Source organism: Vidua chalybeata, chromosome 22 (assembly GCF_026979565.1).
Source record: "Vidua chalybeata isolate OUT-0048 chromosome 22, bVidCha1 merged haplotype, whole genome shotgun sequence".
In the NCBI taxonomy this organism is placed as follows: domain Eukaryota; kingdom Metazoa; phylum Chordata; class Aves; order Passeriformes; family Viduidae; genus Vidua; species Vidua chalybeata.
In genome coordinates this window covers 7,483,342-7,502,913 of record NC_071551.1, presented here as the reverse complement: position 1 = coordinate 7,502,913, position 19,572 = coordinate 7,483,342, and positions in this window count along the sequence as shown.

Genomic DNA, 19,572 nt, shown 5'->3' with positions numbered 1-19,572 from the left:
CCCCGCGCAGACTCTGTGGTTGGCGGCGGCTCGCGGCCGGCGCCGGCGCTCGGGCGGGAGGAAAAACCCGCAGGGCTGAGTGGCTCCGGGGACACGGGGACACGGAACGCCCCGGGGGGACACGGAACCCCCCGGGGGGACACGGGGACACGGAACGCCCCGGGGGACACACGGACCCCGCCCAGCACCGGCGCTGGGAACGCTCGCTTTGCCTGTTCAGGGCAGCGCAAGCCCCAGCCCAGCCCAGTGCCACAGCTGGGTCTGGTCTGCAGCGGCAGCGCCACAGGGCAGCAAAGCCCCACTGCAGCAAAGTCACTTTTGTACATCGTTTCCCTCACTCCTGAACTGAGAACCCCCTGCTGTGGAACAGATTTCCACTGCAATGCCCAAACACAGCCTCTGCCCCGGGTTTATAGAGGCTCTGAATTGATAAGCTGCTCTCCAGCTTAATGCTTCCTCCTCTGAAACACCATCTTTAAACACCACCCAGAACAGCTCTTTTTCCTACAGAGCTTTTTATTTGCTTGTAGAACATCTGTCTCCTTAATGTCCCTTTCCTTGCTAGCTGCCTTTTATTCCTTTATTGCCGTCACATGTCTCATCTGTCACACTGGACCTTTTTCCCTTAAAGGCACACGCAGCTGAGGAAATCTGAAAAGGCTTTGACAAAAGCACATTCTGATCCAAACCATCATCCTCACAAAATCTTACTTGCCCCAAATTATGAGATGTTACAGCTCCTTAATGAAACAGCTGAGATATTTTTAACATGGTCAAAAAACCTATTTTATCTTCTGACCTTCAGCTCAGAAATAGCTGCACTATTTTTTTTTCCAGTTTTCAAAAAAAATGACTGCATAAAGCAAACCACCCCTACAATTTCAGCCTCAATATTTAAAGTTTGGCATCATCTAACTAGCTGAAAACGTGGTCTCTCAACAGAAGATACTAAAGACTGCTACTACTCCCAACTTCCTGCTCTGTCTATAATAAAAACAACAAACTTAAGTGACCAGAGGCTGTGTTTTGTCATTGCAGTGGAAATCTGTTCCACAGCAGGGGGTTCTCAGTTCAGGAGTGGGGGAAACGATGTACAAAAGTGAGTTTGCTGCAGTGGGGCTTTGCTGCCCTGTGGTGCTGCAGCTGCAGACCAGACCCAGCTGTGAAGAGGTGGCACTGCTCTGAAGAGGCAAAGTGAGCTTCAGTAGGGCAAGGTTTTGGTGAGGCAGCCTTAGAGGAAACTTGCCTCTCACCTGCCAACTTGATCAGCCTCTGCAAAGGAGTTTAGTGCCAATAAACTGGAGATGTGGCTGTAAATGACAGAGTAATTTCTGGGATGCTTCAATTCCTTGGCTCTCTCGTGTTCCATGAGCTGGGAGCCCTGCATGCTGCTGCTGCAGAGCTGCAGGAGCTGGGCAGGGGCTGTGCTGGGGATGAGCTTCCAGGAAAGCTCTCGAGTTCTGGGCTATCAAGTTCACATGGCTTTGGCTAAGGCTGTTGACTTCTGCTGAGAAGCAATGAAGAACAGCTGGGCAGCAGCTGGGGGTCTTAGAAAATAAAATTACTGTCTTGTGGCATCTTGAAAGCCAGACTGCAGAAATGGTAACAGCAGTTCCTGAGCTGGTGTGGGGCAGAATAAGAAAGAGGGGCTTTGTTATGGCTGCTGGGGCAGGTGAGGGACTCACCTGCTGAACAAATTCTGCTTTGTGGCCAGGTGTGCTCAGCCTGACACACAGAAACCTCCAGTCCAGTTTAGGAAGTTTAGATTGAAATACTTTGGCCTGTTTGGTATTAAGCAATGCCACTTCTGTGCATCCAAACCACGTTTGGGGGCTGGAAAGCTGATCCACACAGGAGCAGCATTCCCCTGCTCTGGGCTCCTGCCGGGCCAGCTCAGCTCTTAAAGAGCTTAGCATCAGAGTGCAGCTGAGACACTCCAAGGTGAGAGAGTATTAGAGTAATGCTGCCTCTTAACAGCTTCTGTTTCTATTGTTTGTTGGCTTTCCTCTCCGGACTGTGGCTTTTAAACGACAAAAACCTCGCCCAGGGAATGCCACTCGGGTGTGCAGCTGGGCTGGGCAGTGGACACACCTGCCTTGCTGGGAGGATGGCACGGCTGGCTGCTGCCAGCCCCTCTCTGCTGCTTCCCCAGCCACTCCTGGGACTGAAGCACGGCTTGGTGCCAGGCAAAGCCCTGTCACCGGGACCAGGGCAGCCCTGGGGGTGCACTCTGGCACCCTGCAGCGCCCAGGGTGCAGCTGAAAACTCCGTAAAAGCAGGGGGAAAGGAGCTGGGGAGGAGAGCTCAGCTTCACCAAGTGCTCTGCTTGGATCAAACAGAACTGATCAATCGAGTAAGCTGTGCCTGCATTCTGCCTTCTGTTCTAAGGAAGGGATGCTCTCATCAGCTTGATCAGCAGATTAAAGATTGAGTGCTGGCATCTTCCCCAGGTGTTCTGCACTGGGACAAGCTGCCTTCTGTCTCTTCCTCAGTCTAGGACTAAATGAGGATGGAAATGGAGGTTATGGGCTAAACATGCTGTTTCTTCATTGTAAAATGGGGAAACATGATGTTCCTCTTGTGCATGGGGGTAGAGCCAGGCAGCTTTGCTGAGCCAAAGACATTCCTGTGCCTCTTGAGGGCTCCTGGTGCATTAACCAAAAGAGGGACTTGCACCTGTCCTAGCTGAGAAAAAACAATCATAAAGCAATGGCTGATTCCCCCTGTTGTAGACATAAATGTGCAGAGGTGGGCTGAAATCTGTCTGCTCAAGGAGCAGAGGTAGCTCTCGGGTCAAGGGGCTGCCTCCTCTCTGCCTGTGGTGTTAAGAAAAACCATCCTTGTTGCTTCCCTGGCATGGACTGCCCTCAGTGTGGTCCAGACTGATTCAGAGCATCAGCAGCTTTGGGTCTGTTCATTTACTTCAGAAAGAAGCCCGGGGTGGGTACCTGGAGTTGCTGCCTGGCTGGCACTGGCAGCTTTTGACAGCAATTACTTTTCCTGGCTTGTGACATGAGGTAGACACAAGACAGGCATGTAGGAAGTGCTGCCATCGTTAACTGAAGTTTCCCCAAATGCACTTGGTTGGGGTTTGATAGTTGCTGTGTCCTAGATAAATACTGGCTGATGAAGGATGGCACCCTGAGCCTTTGAACTCCCAACGGGCTCTGCTGTGCTGGATTTCAGTTTCCTGACCAATACTGCAGCACAGCAGGCTTGATCAGCCCAGGCTGCTGCACCCAGAGCACAAATGCAGCTGTGGAAAGTCAGAGGTTTTCTCTGAGCATCTGACAGCTGAATGGGAAGGCAAAGTTGAGAAGATGTCCCTCTGCTCTTATCTCTATGTCCTGTTAAGATTAGACTCACTGATAAAGCCTAAACCCAGGCTCCCTCCCCTAACATCCTCGTTCTCCTATAGCAAAGTGAAATGCACCAAAATGCATGAGCATGTTACTATAAATGGACTGTGGTGCAGCAGGGAATTGGTGCAGAGTTTGGGATGGTACGTGGAGTGCGCTGCATTGCTGGCACCCTGCACACAGCCCGGGCACTGGGGCTGCCAGGCTCTGCACTGGTGCTCTCCTCACTCTGCCTGCTGCAGCTTAACTCTGGGTTTCTGCTCTGTGGACTCCGTGGCCTTGAAATGCTGCGAAACACTTCATTGAATCAGTGTTCCCTGAGCCTTGGCAAAGATGGGCAAAATTGCAGTGAAATATTTTTGCCATTCAGGGGAGTCTCTCCTTGCTGCTGGTTTCAGCACATGGGTGCCAGGGTAGGGTGGGCTGGGAATTTCTGCTGGGAATGCTCACTCTGCCATGCAGGAACTGCAGCACTGCAGTGCAGTTAGCAGGGCACAAGGAACCACGAACACGATGCTGGGTACCCAGGTTTGTCTCTCTCTAGGGTGGTGTAAAACCAGGATTATTAGGCATGTTACCTTAAGCAACAGGTATGGAGATGTAAAAACCCATCCAGAGCTCTGCAGAGGGGGATGAGTGCAGTGCTGGGTGCAGACCTGAATCTCCATCTCTCCAGGCAAAGAACAGGCATCCTGTGCATTGGGATGTGCAGCTGAGGGGTGCAAGTGGTTCACTCAAAAAACTAATCTCCAAATGGAAAAGCAATGACGGTGAAAGGGGAGAAAAAGGCTCCAGGGCAGCGCCAGGACTCTCTCAGATGCAGATAATCAGCAGATCTGAAAGCTTTGGAGGGGGGTAGCAAAAGGCAGTAATAAATTGAGATTGACCCTGAGGTGCACTCGGTGTTTTGCTGTGATGCATTGGAGTGTGTAGATTAAAAATGAACATGTTTCAAAATGATCCCTTTGCAACTGTTGGTTCCAGAGCCAGCACGTTGCAGAGCTCTCGCCCTTTCAATATTTAAAATGCTCTGTGCCCCTGGAAATGTCCTTCAATAACCTTGAGCTTAAAGCGGTTTCCCCTGCCTCAGTCTCACTGAAGACCAGAACAAGAGAAACAGGAATCCCTGTGCTTGGTAGTTCCAGGATGGAAAGTCGAGTGTCCTCTCTGGACACTTGTTCCTCTGGACACTTCTCTTCCATGGATCACAAAATGGGCTGGTGCCTGTTGTCTCTGTGCTCTGCCATGAAAAGGGGCTGAATCCCCCACGGAATGCAGGGTCTGCACAGCATCATTGGCTGCAGCCTTCCAGGGCCTGAATCAATGGAATAGCTGGGGACGAACTGTGCATTTTGTCAAACCAATAAGGGACAGGAATTAAATTACACAGGGCAGAAAGCATTTCTAGGCCTGAGCTGGTTTAAAACAATGTAGTTTAGCTGGAGTTAGTGACACATCTTTGGATGAGGTGTTGCACTGTTCTGTGTATCAGGAAAAAAAAATGTCAAGTGCTTGGGGGATGAGTGAGCTTTTTGTTTGGCGTGTTTGTTTTATTTTTTTTCAAATTTATTATTTATACTTGCAGCTTCTGTCTGAATTCTTGATGTGGCTAAGACCTCTCAGCAATGCCGTGGAGGACGAGATTTTCCCCTGTTCATTCTGTCACCTCCTGTCCTCACTGGCACAGTTAAAGAGCGCATTCCCTGCATCTCACGCTGGAGAACACACTGCTAACTCCTGAATGAGCTCCAGCCTGCTCCCCAAGTTGAGACCAGCTCAGGGGGGAGCAGAGTGCACTTCAGGGGCTTCTGCAGATGTCTGCTGTGCTTTTCGGTTTTGCTCTTGGAGGAGCAGCACGGCCAGGTGAGAAAGCCCGGCAGCGATGAAAGGTCTGAGTCCCCAGCTGGCTGGGAAATCCGGCTGCACAGGAGCCGGCGTTTCAGACCCGATCCTATAGGATCAGGGTTCTTGCAGTGTCAGGGATTTAAGACTTTTTAACTCCCCCTCCCCCGTTTTTTTTTCCTCGCCTGTGTGAGCAGCTCCGGGCTCTCCCGGCGTCACTTCAGTGCAAGCACCCGTCTGACACCACTTCTGCCAGGTCCTGCCTCCCTCCCCGAGGAGCGGCTGCAACTTTTGCTGCTCCAGACCGCGCTGCATCCCTGGGAAAGCAGAGCTCCTTCGAGTGGATTTGGGGTAAGAAGAGACAACTTGGGAGGGAGAGAAGCTTTCCGAGCCCGGTTTAATGGAAGCTCTTTCCTTTGCATGCTCTTTTAGGAAGGGAGGTATTTTAAAGAGGCTGCAGTCCTTCCTCCTGCAGAGCTGTCTTTTAGGATTGATAAAAGCTTAAAGAGTGCAACTTCTGCTGTGTGCTTGCTAATTAAACTTCATTCAGTTCGTTTCCTTTCTGCCTTTTAAATTCTCCTTGGGACCAGTATGAGGGAAGCTGAATCAGTGGAGGCTTTTTTTTTTTTTTTCATTCTGCTTTTTTAAAACAAGCCGACAAAACCAAATTAAAAAAAAATAACTAAAAAAAACCCCCAAACCCTCAGAAGCGAGCCCAGCAGAAGGACTAGCGAGGAGATGCGGCTGTGCATGCAGGCTGGCAGGCAGGTGGGATTTTCCTGGCTGCTGCTGGTGCAGTTGTGCTGCAGTCCGAGCCCCGCGCTGGCTGCGGAGCTTTGCAGGAGCGCAGCAGGACGCGCTGCCGCCGCTGCAGCACCCGGGGCCGGGAAGTTCCCGCAGCTGCCCCGCTGGGCTGGCACTGCCCCGCTGGGCTGGCACTGCCCCGCCCGGGTCCCCGCTGTCCCCTGCCTGCCCGGCCGGGCGGGGGGCGCGGGGGGAATGCGGCGCTGCCGCTTTAAGGGTGCGGAGGTGCCCGAGCGCCGCTCCTGCGAGGGATCTGCAGAGCAGCATCCTCGGCCAGGGATTCCCCTCCCGAGCCGAGCCGAGCCTCCTCCCGCACTCGGGGCTTTGCAGCCCCGAATGGCTCCCTTTTACCCCGCATTTCCGAGCCATAGCTTAAAAAAAAAGCTTATGTTGTGTCTGGAAATGTCCAGGCTGGGAGCTGAGCTCCAGCAGCCTCCTCCCAAAAGAGCGTGTCCTTGTAGCTGCTGAGCTGAGCTCGGGAAGTGTCTTGGGTGAATCCGAGAACAGCGGTCTCATTGACCTCCAGGCGTTGCTGCCTTTCTACAGTCGTCCAAAGTTGAATTTGCATGGGAATGTGTCAGCACAGCCTCTTACTGCAGAAGTTTAACTTGCATTTTCTGGAGGCATGTGCGGTCTGATTTATTAATGGCGCAAGGACTGGTTGGTTAATTTTAACTATAAAGTAAAAAAAAAAAAAAAAAAATTCACTTTGACATAAATATCTGCTAGCAACTTGCATTTTCCTAGTGTAAAAATATCTATTAATTGAAATGTAGCTTCTTAGCAGTTCCAGAGTCTTGGGAACTGTATGGGGCAAGGGGGAAAAAATGCAGTTTGAGCAATTACCAATTCTGTGGCAATAGCAGTGAAGTCAGCTGTGCTGAAATCCCTGCAGGTCTGGGTTTGATATTCCGTGTCTGGGGGAGGCTGCTCAGCAGCCAGTGCTTACAGCACATCCCGAGTCAGAGCCTCGCTGCAGCCCGCAGCTGATGCTGGCTGACATTAGCAGCATCTGAAATGACCAAATATTTGACTTGCCTGTTTCAGAGATGTCTCCTGACACCGGGAAGGGTGTTCTGGTCCCTGCTGAGGCTCAGGCAATTACTGCTGCCCGCCACTCTGTTTGACAGTAGTAGTGCGTGTTTACACTGATTAGATCTGTAATTGGGGTGGGCTTTTATCGTGTGCTTGCACAAGGACTAAGAAAAGTCACTCGGATCTGTAGGAAAGGTGAGTGTTATCCCCGCACAGAGGAGCTGGGACTGGAGTGTGATCTCTCAAGGTCACAGTGCCAGCTGATGGCAGTGACAAGCCCTTGGCACCCTCAGCTGTTCCTTTACATTCAACAAAACTTTCAGATCTTCCTTCAGAGACGTCTCTGGTCCCAAGTCATGGAGGCACAAGGGGAGTCAGATGTAAGGCCAAAACCTTGAATTTTGTGTGATTTAATGCAGACTTTATGCAGCACACTCACACCCTGTTACTTCTGTTCCTTACATCATCATCTTAATGAGCAAGGAGACTCAAATTCATTTGTACAGTACTTATGCATTTGTTTGTGGCATTCATGGAGAACTCTCAACTGGTAGAACAGGAGCAAAGTAAAAGTAACTGAGCTAAGAGCAGGCTTGGTGTAAATCACCGAGGGGCAGGGAATGCGCCAGGGTGTTCCTACATTGGGGTGTGCAGAAAGGTTCTCAGCACAAATAAGTATCAGTCTCTGCCTTGAGGAGAAAACACACAACTGCTGTGAAACTGAGCAGAACAGACTCCCCAGAGGTGGTACAAGTGGGGGAAGCTGCTGCATTGCCTGGAGTTCTGCCCTCCAGAAGTGGGCAGACAGCCTCTCATGTCTCCCCACAAAGCTGGCGTGATGAGTGTCCAGCAGAGGGAAAATAAGAATGGTTGTAGAGGGTGAGAATGAGGCAAATCAGAGAACTGGGGGCTTCAGCTGGAAGCCCCTGTGTTGAAGTGTCATCTGGTGATCAGGTGATGTGTAGCTGGTGCCCTGCTGCTGTAGGGAAGTTCATGGCAAAGACCCCTTCAGTGCTGAGCCGTGGCAGGAAGAGTCCCAAAAGACAAAATAACACCAGAGTGCCAAGGCAGGGAGGATGCACTTCCTGCTATTTCTCCTCTTACATCCTCTGCTGCTCCAGCAATTCTTGCTTTGCACACCTGGGAAGGAGCCCTCAGCACACATTAAATCTTAACAGGAATTCACAGCCCCTCCAGTGCCACCTGAAACTCCTGTGCTGTGCCTACAGCAGCCCGTGATAGATCCCCAGGCAGTGTGAACATAACCCCAGCCAGGTTCTGAGCAGCCTGGGAGCAGAGATTCAGTGCCTCTGACACCTCAACTGAGCTGTGCCTGATGAAAGGCCCTATTTCAGCTGATTTCTTCCTCCAGTGCCAGTCTCTGATGTGGAAAGCAGTGATCCTTTCCTGTCTGCCATAGTGAATTTTAGGGTGAGTTTTACCATTTTGGTCTGCCTGGGGTATTCGCTCCTGCTGGAGCCTTTTCTTTTAATGGGAGTAAAGTGTCTTGAGAAAGTAGTAGCTTTATAAAATGTGAGGAGTTCATTCCTCGTGCTGATGAGCTTGCACAGAGAGATGCCATCTGAAATCCTCTGGCTACAGCAGCACTGCTACCAGCGCCTCAGACAGCTCTGCTTCACCACATGCTTAAGGAGTGGGACTTCAGCTGTGCTTTGCTTGTTGCTACTTGACTTTTCAGTTGTTTCCAGGGGCTGGTACAGAAATGTTCCTGAAGGACTGGGTCAAGTGGCAGCATGTATTTTTGGAGAAGGTCACGGGTCCTGTGCCTGGTGCCCCACTGCAAAGGGCAGAGAGCCATCCAGTATCTGGGTGTATTTGTCTGAACTCCCTGGTGCTGCCCAGGCAGGGCAGGGCAGTGCAGCAGCAGGCTGTGGGCTCGGCTGCAGGGATGGAGCTCCTTTCCAGGCCAATTTGTGCTCCTCATTCCCTCCCTTAATTTACGACAGACTCTGTGGGTATTGAGCAGCACTGCAGCAAACCCACGTGCTCCAAGTTTCTTTCTTCCAAGAGCTCTTTCTTCCAAGGTGTTATCATGAGTGAAGGAACCCAGAAGTGTTGTGAGGAAGGGTCTTCTATACAAAGTGGGATTTAAAAATTGTTCCTGGACCCCGGTGGAGGGTCACTGGCAATGCCTGTTCCTGTGAGGGATTGGGAAGATGCACTTTTCCTTCCTTTTTAATGGAAGGCTCACTTTCCTGGAGACCTGGAACTCTCAGGTTGGGGCAAGGAGAGAGGCTGCTTCTTGCAAAACCTCTGCAGGTTCTTCCAGTTGGCTTTTCCCTGCAGAACTGGAGTGATCAGGAGTGCAGGGGGTGGGCAGCTCGTTGGCTCAGTCCTGTGCTGTGATGCACCAATGTATTAAAAACCCTCACCAGCTGCTGCCCATCCCCGCCTGACACGTGAACACAAGAATTCCCATGTGCTGGGAATCTTAATGTTTCCTTCTCCTACCTCTGTGCCTGGGCATAAATGTCCTTAAGATGTAATTTTTCCAGCTCAGCCTTCAGAATTTCTAATTATGCCGGGAGAGCTGAGCTGCAGTGGGGCTGCCATCCGGCTGCCCTTGTGCCTTTCCCCTGCTTCCCAGACAACTGAGCTTTTGAGAAGGGACAGCCCCTGCTGCTGAGGGAGGGAGAACTAAAATTTGGCAAATCTCAAAGAGTTTTCACTTGCGTCAATATTCTGCAGCAAATAACTTTGCACATTTGTAAACAGAGGGCAAACTTACCACATTTTAAGGGCTTTCTTGGGCTGAATTGGGAGTACTCTGCTGTTGTCTGACAGAACAAAATTCAGTGAGGGATGTGCTTATCGAAGATGCCTTTCACTTGGCTTAGCAGCAGAAATTGTGTTGAATCCTGTGGAAACAAAATAAGGTCCCTGCCCTAGAAAACTCACAGACAAGAGCTTGTTCAAGAAAAGAGTGGAAATGGCCTTGAACTGTGTGTTGACCTTGAGTTGTTGGTGAAATTTTTGGTTTTAAAATCTTGGAGGATTGTAACTGAGCATCACTCATAAGCCCTTTGCCTGGCTGGTTGGTACCGTTTGATGAAAGGGAGGGGAGTGCTGTGGAGAGCCATTGTCCACTCTGAAGGTCACTGGCAGACAGGGCAGGGCAGGGCAGGGAGGAGGGTGCTGGCTGAGCTGTGTTTGGCCCCTGTGGAGCTCCCAGGCCCTGGAATGTTTCCCCACAGCCCCATCTCCCAGGGGACACCCGAGTGTGCCTTCACTCAGTAATGAACACGCTGCTCTTGGCAGCACTCGCTGTGCCAATGCAGCGCCATGGCAGAGCAGGTGACTTCCCCTGTGTCCCTTGCAGGGTTTGCAGAGGTGTTTGACGCTCAGGGAGCACCCCCCGACCTGCTCGAGGCAAACAGGGCCCTCAAGGAAAGGTCCCTGAGGTGAAGGGCAGGAGACAGAGGGCACACGAGGCTTGGGAGCAGCCTGGACACGGAGCTGGGCGAGCTGGAGCAGCGGCTGCAGTCCTGGGGAGCCAGACCTGGGGCCGAACACCAGGGGATGCTCCTGGAGCCAGGGAAATGGGCTGCTCGGGGCAGAGGGGCTCTGCAGAGGGGCCGTGCCAGAGTGCTGGTGGCACAGGGAGGGTGGCACAGGAGCCTGGCTGCTCCTGGAGCTGCTGCTCCTCGGAGGCTCGGTCCTGCCTCAGGGAGCCGGTGTCCGGTTACCGAGCATCAGCTCCGTGTCTGGGGGAGAGGGGAGAGCAGGGAACACTCTGTGGTTTGCTGGCAAGTCACCCGCTCTTTGATGCACTGCAGCAAAAGCCCTGTCTGAAAACTCCTCGGCAAAAAGGACATTGCAGGGAAAGGGGAGGGGGGACGATGGACGCCCGGGACGCAAAGATGCTGCTGCAAGGGCTGTGACAGCCAAGCCTGGCCTGTGCTGCCTCCCCTGCAACCATTTAGTGATTGAGTTGGCCAAGCCCATTGCCTCGTGTCCGTGGGTGGGTGCAGTGTCCTTTCCCTGGATGTCCTTCAGGTGCAGGAGGGACAGGACCGCGTGCTGGTGCGTCCCCAGGGGCTCAGGGCAGCGATTCGGGGACCTGCCAGCGCGAGGGAGCAGCTCCAGGAGGTGCAGTGAACTTTGAGAAGCCACCACTGCAGCAGGCGCTCTGCAGTCGCCTCAGGCAGGCTGCTCCAGCCCCGGGGACACAAGGGACAGACGCGGCGCCTGGCGGAGCAGCAGGGCTGGCGGGAGGGAGCCTGAGGACCAAGGAGAAGCCTCCTGCTGATGCAGTGCAGGCGATCCTTGGCTCGGTGCTGCAGCATGTGCAGGGCACCCTGCCTGTCCTGCAGGGCACGAGTGAGATAAGGGCTGGTTCCTGCACCTTATCTACTGGGGTTGAAGCTCTTCCCTTTCAATGGCCCTTTCTGGCCCCCAGCTGATTCCCTGTTGCTGCAGATGAAGACTGCAACCTGCAGGCCACCCTGTCAGATCTGTTCTGCCCCTCTTGGGGCAATTACACCCGAAGTGACAACCCAGGGATGGGAGAAGATCCCCCTGGCCTCTGGTGCCACATCTGGGCAAGTGCAGGGCTGCTGGCCACAGTCTGCCAAGGATCACAGGAGGGCTCAGGAGGGTGGGCATCCCAGCTGGACCTCTTGGCAGCACAGCAGAGCAGAGTGTGTCCACCTTGCTCAGGAAGGAGTTGCAAGGGAGTGTGGTAGGGCTTTTTAACCTGGTGTTTCAAAGCAAACCTGTTATCTTAACTCCTTATACTACAGAAAAAATAGAGAGGGAGAGAAGGGGGACGCTTGCTGACGTTACCTGAGGTGCAGCTCCTTGTGGTGCCAGTGGCTCATACTTTGGCATTGGAGAAGCAAAGTTTGAGGAGCCCCTGGATGCAGAAAAGCCTCATAGTTCTGCTCCTGATGCTTGTTGTGTGCAGTGCCCCCTCAGTGGCCTCAAAGCTGCTTCTCCCCAGGCAGGAAGGGACAGGGAGTTCGGAGAAGGGTGGATTAGGAAAAGCATTTCTTTCCATGGCTGTCCTTTCAAGGAGAACCAAGGGCTTGCAGTGGCAGGAGAGGAAGTGTGCACAGGTGAGCAGTGGCAGTTTTCTGCTGGCCTTGCACCACCCCTGGCTGCAGTGCTGCTGCTCAGACTTCCCTCCCTAAGCACCTCTGCGTGTGAGGCACTGAACCTGACCCCTTTTCTTGGTGGAAGCTCTGTCGGTTCTGCAGATGTGAGCGTGGAACAAAGTAAAAACACCTGCAGTCTGCTGACAGCAAAAAGCCCAATTCTCTTAAACTGATCCACCAAAGAGACCCTTTGCTTCCAGCTCTCAGTCTGAGCTTCCCCCAGCTGTCACTGAAGGAGAGTGTCCCATCTGCACCCCCTGCCACCCCGGGTGCCTGCAGGGCCCTGGCTGGGGGGTGTCTCTCCAGCAGCCTGGAGGAGGCCAGGAGATGTCACTGCCAGGACAAGGTGTCCCCTCTGCCTGGCTCCCAGCAGAGGGAAGCAGCAGCTCACCAACCTGCAGCCCTGAGCTGCCCTGTGCTCCTCCAGCCTTGGTGTCACTGAAACAGCCAAACAAACCCCACAACACCTGCCCAGGTAAAGATTGATTTCTCTTGCTGCTGGACAGTAAGACTTTTGAGTAGCAGGGGATTGCTACCTGTAATTGCACCAGCTAATCCTACCTGCAAGCTCTGTCCTTCACCTCAGGTGCTATTCTTAGTTCAGTCCCTGCTGGATTCCTGACAGAGCAAACGCTGAGGCTTGGTCTGTGCCTTTGGATAGATTAGTAGGATGAGTGAATTGGGAAGGATCTTCCCTTTTATTCTCCATTGTGCAGGAGAATAATGGAGACCCTGCTTTTCTGAGGGAAATAAGTCCAGTGCTGATGGAAATGCTCAGAGAGTGGTGGGAGTGCAGATGGATGAACTTGGTGAACTGTAGCTGGCCCTAACTCAGCCCGAGGGAGCAAACGGAATGGCTGCACTTTCTGGTGACTCTGCTCTTATGACCTTAGCCCAAAAGTCTCTCTTTTCTCTTTTTGCCTCTTTTTGATCTGAAATTGGGTCTCCAGCTTGCTGCTCTCCATTTTTTCCACCAGCTAATTGGCAGGATCCCCGTGCCACCCAGGCCCTGCTCCTGTGGGTGAGTGTGACAGTGTGACCCTGGAGAGGAGGGACACAGTCCAGGAGGAGATCAGCAGCTGTTTAAGGGGTGTCTGCTTGCTGCAGGAGTGATGTGGCTGCCATGTCCTCAGCAGCATTTCCCTCCTGAGACTACAGGAATAGGTTTTTCCATTGCAGGAGAAAAGCAGAAAATATGTTTAAGTCCCTCTACTTTAGGCTTTTGCAGCCGAGTGGAACTCAGTGTGTCTCAGTCCCTCAGTCCTTTCTAACAGGGCAGCAGCAAGACGTGTCAGGTGTTGAGATGTACCTGCACCTGCCAGCTGAGCCTTCCCAAGGAACACAAATCCTCCTCTTGCAACTGGTACATGTCTGAGCAGGACCAGACTCTCAGAGGGAGGAAGGCACTCGAGTGTGAGCAGCCTGATGTTTCACTGGGAGCACACTCAACTGCCTGGAACACCATCCCTCGCTCTGTGCTCGAGCTGGTCCAGATCCTTGTGCTGGCCCTTCTGTTTCCTGTTTCTGCACAAGGGGAAATGTTCATGGGCTGTTCTATCTGCAGTGTTTTGGGAAAGCTTTTGCCATGATCCTGGGGCTCCCTGATCCTGGTCACTTTGCTCCGTGTTTACACCTGTGCACCTGAAGAGACATTGTGCCCATCTCATAATCTGTGATTTGCCTCTGCAAAGTGTGTGTGCAGTCGTGCATGGCTGCAGCAGAGGTGCCAGAGGGATCTGCAGGGCAGCTGAGCAGAGCTGGACCTGCACCTGAGCTTTCCAGGCAGCGCGTTCCTGACAGCTCGTGTTCCTGGAGCAGCCTGAGGACTTCTCCTGTGCTGCTGCTCCAGTTCCAGCTGTAAATGTCCCTAGCCCCCAGGCCCTGTCCCCTCCTTGCTGTCAGCACAGCAGCAGGAGGCAGCTGCAGGGGGAGGTAATGACAGGTTCAGGCTGCAGCGGGGTGGATCGCTCTGGAGAGGGAACCAGGTGCCTTCGCCTCCCTCCACAGCCTGCATTTCTAACAGCGGGTGCTGGGGGGAGAGGGGGACCTTTCTGGGAGATGGGCTTCATGGACGGGCAGAGGAAATCCTCCAGAGCCTGTGGGGTGAGTTTGGGGTGTGTGCTCCAGCCCTGGGTCCTGCACTCAGGGAGTTCAGCTGCATGATGGATGCACCCCAGCTCCCAGCTCCCTTTCCCAGCTCCTGGAGCCTGTGAGCGGATTTCAGAGTTGGGGGTGACATCCCTTTGCCAGGAATCTTGCATCCCTCCTCCTCATATGAAACACCGCATTCAGCCCTGGCACAGTGTGTGGCACTTCAGCTGTGGCAGGAATCAATCCGGAGCTGTGGCAGGAACCTGTGCTGTGACAGGAATCAGGAGCTGTGGCAGGAATCAGGAGCCGTGTCAGGAATCCCGTGCTGTGACAGGAATCAGGAGCTGTGGCAGGAATCCCGTGCTGTGGCCGGAGTCGCTCCGTGTCCGTGTCCGTGTGCGTGTGCGTGTCCGTGTCCGTGTCCGTGTGCGTGTCCGTGTGCGTGTGCGTGTGCGTGTCCGTGTGCGTGTGCGTGTCCATGTCCGTGTCCGTGTCTGTGTGCGTGTCCATGTCCGTGTCCGTGTCCGTGTCCGCGTGCGTGTCCGTGTCCGTGTGCGTGTCCGTGTCCGTGTCCGTGTGCGTGTGCGTGTCCGTGTGCGTGTGCGTGTGCGTGTCCGTGTGCGTGTGCGTGTCCATGTCCGTGTGCGTGTCCGTGTCCGTGTGCGTGTGCGTGTGCGTGTCCGTGTCCGTGTCCGTGTCCATGTCCGTGTCCGTGTCCGTGTCCGTGTCCGTGTGCGTGTCCATGTCCGTGTCCGTGTCCGTGTCCGTGTCCGTGTCCGTGTGCGTGTCCATGTCCGTGTCCGTGTCCGTGTCCGTGTCCGTGTGCGTGTCCGTGTCCGTGTCCGTGTCCATGTCCGTGTCCGTGTCCGTGTCCGTGTCCGTGTCCGTGTGCGTGTCCGTGTCCGTGTCCGTGTCCGTGTCCGTGTCCGTGTGCGTGTCCGTGTCCGTGTCCGTGTCCGTGTCCGTGTCCGTGTCCGTGTCCGTGTCCATGTCCGTGTCCGTGTCGCCGCCGTCCCCGCGGGGCTGGCTCTGCCTCCGGCCGGGCAGGCTCAGGAAGAGCCTTCCCGGGGCTTGTCCGGGCTTGTCCGGGCCTGAGCCCGCCTCTGGCCGGGCCCGCGGGGGCTCTGGCTCCGTGTCTGCGGCAGCCCTGGAGCCCCGGGAGAGCCCCGGCGGAGGAGCCGAGCCCGGTGCGAGCCCCGAGCCCCGGTAAGCTCTGACCCCGGTACCTGCCCCGAGCCCCGGTGCCTGCCCCGAGCCCCGGTACCTTCCCCGAGCCCCGGTACCTGCCCTGTGCCCCGGTACCTTCCCCGAGCCCCGGTACCTGCCCCGAGCCCCGGTACCTGCCCTGTGCCCCGGTAAGTTCTGACCCCGGTACCTGCCCTGTGCCCCGGTAAGTTCTGACCCCGGTACCTGCCCTGTGCCCCGGTAAGTTCTGACCCCGGTACCTGCCCCGAGCCCCGGTAACTTCCCCGAGCCCCGGTACCTGCCCTGTGCCCCGGTAAGTTCTGACCCCGGTACCTGCCCCGAGCCCCGGTAAGCGCCGAGCCCCTGCTCGTCTGCCAAGTCGGGGTAAAGGATGTTTCCTTCTCTTTTCTCTCCCCTTCCTCTTCTGTCGCCCTTTTCCTTCAAGCCCCTCGTGCAGAAGCGCACACTGGATTTGGGGATGCTGCTCTGCTTTTGGGGGATCCCGGAAAGCTCGCACTGACCGTGTGGAGCTGGGCAGGCAGGGCTGGGGGCTGCGGAGCCTGGGAGTGGGGAGGGATCCCGAGGAGCTGCGTGAGACCAGGCACCTGGACTGGTGTGGAATTAGCCTCTCTGTGAGGCGTTGTCATGTCAAGTGTTTGCATGGGGAACACAAAGCTGGATGCTTAATTCTTCCTGAGGAGCTGGCAGCTGCTCCCCTCTCCTGCCACCCTTGGCACAAGCTGTCCTCTCCATCCTGTTTCCAGTGCTGCTACCTGGCTCAGTGTGTTGCCCCCAGTCCCCTTTGTGCTGAAAGGATAAACAACACAGCTCAAGTGCTCACATGGGGGAGGAAAGCTCTGTTTTGCCTTTATTCTGAAGACAGGCCCACCCTGCTTTCTATCTGATATAAAATGCATTCATTGTGAGCAGCCTACCTCTCATCTGTACAGTCAGTTTGATATTTTATTAGCTGTATATGTGCCAGGGTGTTTTGGAGTTTCCAAAAGCAGTCAGTTTTGTAGGCATGTCTGTGTTTCCTTGTATTTTGAAGGTAAACCACCAGTAATCTTCTAGGAACTGGTACAGATCATTTCTTAATGCAAATGGAGAGAAATTCATAACACATGAGCCATTGTTTTGTTTCCAAAGAGAGACTCAGCTGAAGGGGCTTATACAAGAGTGGGGATCTAATTCAGCTTTCAGTTTTATACATTTCTTTTTGTTTTCATTTGAATACATTGTGGGAGAAGTGACCAGGCATTCAACCTATGCCCAGCCTGCCTGGAGCAGCCTTCACCCTGAAAAAAGAATCCTGCACCCAGTGGACCAGAGAAGGCTTTGGTAAGAGAAAACAGAGTTTTAAAAACTGCATGCTACTGAAAATGGAGTTGGACTCTTTTCTGTGGAGCCTTCCTGCAGATGTTCCCCCTGGTGATGGAAGTCTGCTGCTGTACCCCCACGGGGGAAGCAGCTGAGGTGCAGGACTCTTTCCTTGTCTGCAGTATTGCACTGCACTCCTGGGGAGCTGATAAATGCATTAAATGCATCTCCCAGGGGTGATGGTCCTTTGTTAGGGAGGTGTAGCCAGGGTCAGGCTGGGAGGAAGATGTGGGAGCATCTGCGGGTAACAAAGGTAAAATTGGGTGGGTCTGGCCTTGGAAGAAAGGAGAGAGGCATGTCCAGGGGGTTCTCCAGAGATCCCTCAAAGTCCTGATAAAGGAGAAGGCTGAGCCTAACAAGTTAACAGAGGTGCTGTGGCAGTAAAATCTCTGCAGGCTGATCTGGGGGCCAGGTCAGGAACATCTTGACTTGGATAAACTTGTTTTTCCAGGCCCACCTCAGCTGTAACCCCCAGATCCCTGTTAGGGCTGACGAGCTGGAGCAGGGACGGGATGCTGAGAGCCCAGCCTGGCTCCTGAGCCCAGCCTGGCTCCTGAGCCCAGCCTGGCCTGCGCAGTGCTGGGTTAATGAGTCACGGCTCTCCCTGGCTGCAGCGGTCTGGACTCTGCCCAGGCTGTTCCGAGCTCCTGAATCAGCAGAATCCCTCAGCCTGCTGTCCTCAGGCTGTCCTGGCTCTGCAGAGCGGGGCTGGCAGGAGCAGGGGCAGCTTTGCCTGCAGGAGCATCCCTGCAGCCAGGCTGGCCTGGCCTGGCCTGGGCTGGGCTGGGCTGGGCTGGGCTGGGCTGGCAGCAGGCTCTGCTCACAGCCCAGAGCTGCAGGGTGCCATGTCTGCACCACAATTAACAGCTCTGGCAATTAACAGCTCTGCTCAGCTGCTGGTGGAGCTGGGAGCTGATGGGGTGGGCTCCTCAAAGACCTTCTCCAGAGGCAATATGGGCAGAGCTGGTGTCTATGGTGTCTGACAAGTGACCACAGAGCAGCTTTGGCAGAGCATTTTGGCTTCTGCTTAAACCTTTGGGCTCAGTCTGTGTGTTTTATCTAAGTTGGCTGAGATACAGGGAGGGAGTGGTGTAAAGGGAAGAGAACATGCACCAAGTCCATGCACTAAGGTGTGAAATACATTCTGGGTGGCACAAAGGTGCTCTTGTGGTCACTGAGGGCTGCTTTAAAAGCCTTACAGTCAGAGCTTAGGATGCTGCTGCTGGGCATCTCTGATCTCATTTGGGAGAGAAGAGGGTGGAAAAAGGTGATGAAAGTTCTGTTACTCGTTGTTACTGCAAGGGGAAGAACAGGAATTCCTAGAACGTGGAAAGCAAAGTGTGGAGTTTTTGTTCTCAGCCGCCTGTGGCTCAGGGCAAAGGTGTTGTCCCATTTCCAGCCTGGGCCCGGCCTGGGAGTGGTGGCAGTGCTGGGAGGAGCCACAGCCCCATCAGAGGGTGGAACTGCCCGGGTGTGCTGGGAGCTCAGGTGCCTGCACCTGCCCGAGCCTCCGCTCCTCTTCCCTGCCTCGGAGCAGGAGCATGGCATCACCTGGGAGCAGGAAGGGGGGGTCACCTGGGCCTCCAGATGGACCTCAGGGACTGCTCAGCTGGACCAGCTCGTGCCACAGCCCTGGAGGGAACTGGTAAATCGCTCTCCTCTCTGGGGAGTGTCCATTCATCTCTTAGGGGAACCTTGTGCCGTGTGGTTAATTAAAGAAAGGCCAACGGGAGTTGGTAACTGCTGTCTCATATTTGGGGAGTGAGGATGCTGTGGGGAGCTTGGAGGAGAGAGAGCACAGGGAGAATACAATAATAACAGGGCTCAATAAGCATTGCCAGGAGTCAAAGCCCAGAACCTTTTTCTGGATGATTTGGTGGGATATGGCAGGAGAAGGTGGGACAACACAGCACTGACCTGAGAGTAAGATCAGAGTGTAAAACTCCACTTGTTGACAGCAGGAGGAAGACACAATGCTGGGAATGAGCTGAAACAAATGTGCTTGGTTAAATGAAGCTCGTGGTATCACATATTTCTGTGCTGACAAAGTGATTGCTGCAGATCTTACCTGACAGGCCCTTTTACCTTTCCTGGAATGCAGAATTTCTGTAACAGGAGAGTTTTTCCACCTTCCACACCCCTCAGCTTGTTGTTTTACAGTGAGGATGTCTTCATAGGCTAATTCACTGTTACATGATCCACCAAACAGCTTTTTCCTGCTGCTTTCTCACCCCCACAGTGAGATTTAGCACGAGCTGGCATGCAGCCTCCTTCCCCAGCAGGCAGGGGGGAGTTGCTGTGATTTCTGCAGGCTGGGGCACCTCTCTCCAGGTGGGGCACCCCAGGAGTCAATAGGAAGTGAAACAGGTCATGTGTTATCTTTTCTCTAAAGAGAAAATGGCCATTTTGGGGCAAATGGAGCCCTTAAATGGAAAATTCAACAAATTGTGACCATGTAAACTTTGAGTGGCGCCTCTTTAAATTGTGCTTGTGAATTTATTTTTCTCCTTTCCTAAAGCACTAGGGATTCTTAGAGGTAGCAAGCAGCAGAGGGGAGCTAAAATGATTTGAAAAATTAATAGCAGGGTCGTTATCTTGCTGCAAAGATGTTGCCCAAAACATCTTTCCCTGGCCCTGTCATGCTTGGGTTTTAGTGGCTCAAAGGAAAGTTTTACAGTTCCCAAAACAGGAATTCTGCAGCCTTGTGTGTCCCCCGAGGAGGATGAAAGATGAAGCAGGATCTTCCTCTTCTGTACCAG